Source organism: Giraffa tippelskirchi, chromosome 7 (genome assembly GCF_054371585.1).
Source record: "Giraffa tippelskirchi isolate mGirTip1 chromosome 7, T2T-mGirTip1v1.2.pri, whole genome shotgun sequence".
Lineage (NCBI taxonomy): Eukaryota > Metazoa > Chordata > Mammalia > Artiodactyla > Giraffidae > Giraffa > Giraffa tippelskirchi.
In genome coordinates, this window is record NC_137281.1 from 7,217,933 (window position 1) to 7,222,151 (window position 4,219).

Sequence of the window (4,219 nt, forward strand, 5' to 3'; positions counted from 1 at the left end):
CGAGACAGACCGGGCCTCTCCTCCTGCCTCCCTCCAGTCCAGCCACACTGGCCTGAGGCAGGCACATTCCTGCCCCAGGGCCTTTGCACTGGCTGTTCCCTCAGTTGGGAATGCCCTTCCCCCAGATACCCACACGGTTCAACCTGATCTCATTCAGGTCTTTGCTCATATACATAAGGCAAACGCGAGCTGCAACTCCTGAACCCGCCTGCTTCAACTACTGAAGCCTGTGTGCCAGGAGCTCATGTTCTGCAATGAAGAGGAGCCCCCATTCACCTCAATTAGAGACAGCCAAAGCATCGCAATGAAGACCTGGTGCAACTCCCCCCCGCCTACAAAAAGTTTAAAAAAATACACAAGGCGAAGCCTTCCCCAACCACCCTTTCTCAAGTTGCAACCCCTCCCAGCACTCCCACTCATCCAGCTTTGCTTTCTCCCTGGTCGCTTATCACCTGCCGACACACCACTGCAGTTTATTTATCTTCTTTATTGTCAGTTGTCCTCACTAGGACTTCAACTCCAGGAAGCCCATGGTATGTTTATCCTGGTGGATCTCCAGCACCTAGAACCATGACCGGCTCACAGCAGGTGCTCCATCAATATTTGTTAAATGAATGAACAAAAGGATCCTGGCGCCCTCTGCGTTGTTGTCATATACTGGAAAACGCACCTGGTCTTGGACTGTGTTTCTTGGGTGACAGCCTATAATTCCCTGAAACTTCCAGATAGGCATGTCTTTGTTATTAAGAGGGGCTCCCTGACCACACCTGAGTTTACACTAATGAGGTGACTCAGGATGGGGGCTGGGCAGGACCAGAAAGACCAGTCAGGTGACTAGAGGGCTAGAACTTCTCACGTCCCATCTCCAACCTCTCACCTTCAACTTCCACGGAAGGAGGCAAGAAATTGAGTTCAACTTCTGTCTCCAACTTCACATGGCTTTTTGCTCTTCTCCCTGTCCTCTCCTCTTTTGTCTCTCTTTTTAAATTATGTATTTTTGGTTGCACTGGGTCTTCGTTGCTGCACGGGCTTTTCTCTAGTTGCAGAGAGCAGAGGCTACTCCAGTCGCGATGTGTGGGCTTCTCATTGTGGTGGCTTCTCTTGTTGCGGAGCACGGACTCTAGGGCACTTGGGCTTCAGTAATTGTGGCACATGGGCTCAGTAGTTGTGGCTCCGGGGGTCCAGAGCACAGGCTCAAGAGTTGTGGCGCACGGGATTTGTTGCTCCATGGCATGTAAAACCTCCCTGGACCAGGGATGGAACCTGTGTCCCCTTGGCAAGTGGATTCTTTACCACTGAGCCCCCAGGGAAGTCCTCCTCTTTTGTCTCTTATAAAGAAACTTGTATTTAGATGCAGGGTCTACTTGGATAACCCAGGATATATTGAGATCCTTAACTTACTTCCATCTTCAAGGATTACTTTCCAAGTAAGATCACATTCATAGGTTCCATGGATGAGGAAGTATTTTGGTGGGGTCACCATTGAAACCACTAGTTCCCTCAAAGCTGTTTCTCACCTCTGGGCCTTTGCACATGCTCTTTCCTCTGCCACGGATGCTCCCTGCCTGCCCCCCCCCCACACCTTTTCTAATTAGATGCTCATTGCCCTTCAAGGCTCAATGTGATCACTATTCATTAGGGAAATACAAATCAAAACCACAGTGAGATTATCACCTCACATAACTTGTTAGGTTGGCTAACAGGTTATGACAGAGAGGGGGAGGTCCTTGGTGGTCTAGTGGTTAGGATCTGGTGCTTTCACCGCTGGGGCTCAGGTTCAATCCCTGGTCAGGCAACTGAGATCCCACAAGCCAGGCAGCACAGCCAAAAAAAAAAAAAAAAGATAAATGTTGGAGAGGGGGTTGTGGAGCAATGTAACTTGGTACAGCCACTATGGAAAAAAGTGTGAAGGTCCCTCAAAAAATAACAAATAGGGACTTTCCTGATGGTCCAGTGGGTGTGGGTTCAATCTCTGATCAGGGAACTAAGATCCCATATGCCAGGCAGTGTGGCAAAAAAAAAAAAAAAGATTGGGTTATATACTGAGAAGAGGCTGAGAGTGGATCTTTTGTTTTCACTACAAATAGGTGACAGAAGTGTTAATTAACTTGACTGTGATAATCATTTCACAGTGCATAAAAAATCACATTGCAGAACTTAAATAGTGATATATATATAATGTTTAATTGTCAATCATACTTCCACAAAGCTGGGGAAAAAACTCAATGAAGATGGCAATTGCCTTATGGAGATTCCTGCCATCTCTCTCATCCTCACTTCATACACAGACAGACAGACAGACACACACACACACACACACACACTTAAGCTGGGAAAGGTGTCTCCTTTGGGCTCCCAGAGTGCCCCGAGCTGCTTCTACTGCTATAGTACTTTACCTGTCACCTTATGTCATGTCTGTGTGTCTTTTAACCCGAGCTGAGCCTACCTCCCCTCTGCTCACAAACTCTCTATGGCTCCCAAGTGCCCTTGAGACAAAGTCCCAGCCCCTGCTGACATCTTGATTTTATTTTAAATAATTTCTTTTTATTTGATTGCACCACAATCAAATTAAAAACATTTTTTTTATTTGAGTTGCAGCATGTGGGATCTAGTTCCCTGACCAGGGATTGAACCCGGTCACCCTGTACTGGGAGCTTGGAGTCTTAGCCACTGGACCACCGGGAAGTCCTGACACCTTGCTTGGTTTTGGCTCAGTGAGACCCACTGCAGACTTCTGACCTCTGGAGCTGTAAGATAATACGTTTGCATTGTTTTATTTAAGCCACTATCTTGTGGTCGCTGTTACAGCACTGACAGGAAGTGAACGCGCCTCTCATCCACTACATGAGCTCATGAGGCTAAGCTCTGTCTTGATCATGGCTGTCCCCAGCACCCCACTCACAGCAGGCACTCAACTGATTTTTGCTGACTGACTAGATGGCCGTCTTAACCAGGAGCTCTTGACTCTTGGCCGGAGATTATTGGACCACTAGTGGACACCTGCCTCAGGCTGGCCAATCAGATTTCTTCTCCTGTGGCTGTGGCATTCCTTGTCCTCTGTAGTCTTTGTTGGGGTTATGAAGACCTGCTGTAGCTGGCCTTGACTGATTAAAGCCACAGGACTAATTGGAAGGTCACTGAGGCAGCCCATAGAAATCTGAGAGGAAGCTGTTATCAAACCTCAGAGGAACTACAGCCTTCCAGGGACTTTCCTCCAAGATGTTCCTTGTGTCTTTCCTGTCTAAACATTCAGATTCTGGGAGAGGCGATTTATTCTGCCCAGGTTTAGCCAACTACTGATAGGAGTTTGTCCATTTTCATTTGCTCCAGGACAAAATCAACCCCTAACAGCATGTTTGCGTACCCATCACAGAATCTACCCAATGAGCTTGGAACTATTAGCCCCAGTTTACAGATCAGGAAACCAAGGCTCAGAGTGGTTAAGAAGCTTTCCTAAAGTCACATGGCTAGAAGGATTTAGAATTAGTAGACCAACAGATATGAGACCCAAGAGATCACGTGACCCACAGAGACTAGACCTGAATATGCTTCCTGCTTGCATTCAGGTTCTTAGGACCTGGGTATCCATCTGTGTGTCTTGCCCTATTTTCCATATCTCTGTAGCCTTCCAAAAAATGCCCTTTTATCCTAAGCTAGTGTGAGTGGGTTCCTTGTGTCAAAAAGAATCCTCAAAGAGGACTTCTTCCCTAGTGGTACAGTGGATAGAAATCTGCCTGCCAATGCAGGGTACACGGGTTCAATCCCTGGTCGAGGAAGCTTCCACATGCCCTGGAGCAACTAAAGCCCGTGCGCCAAACTACTGAGCCTGTGAGCCACAACTGAAGCTCATTTGTGTGCTTAGAGCCTGTGCTCCGCAACAAGAGAAGCCACCTCAGGGAGAAGCCTGTGTACTGCAACAGAGAGTAGCCTTTGCTCACTGCAACTAAAGCAAACCTGCATGGAGTAACTGAAGACCCACTGCACCAAAAATAAATAAATATATAATTTAAAAACAACAACAACAACAAAAAAACACTGTATGAAAACATAAGAGAATATTAAAAAAAAAAAAAAAAAGGAATTCTCAAAACAGCAGTATGCTGGAGTGGCTCACAGGAGCTGACTGTCAAAAATTCAGGAATTGTCAGCCAGCGGTTCAGTCATCTGGAACTTAAGATTGACACAGTAGATTTCACACCATGGACATTGGCCAAAGTTA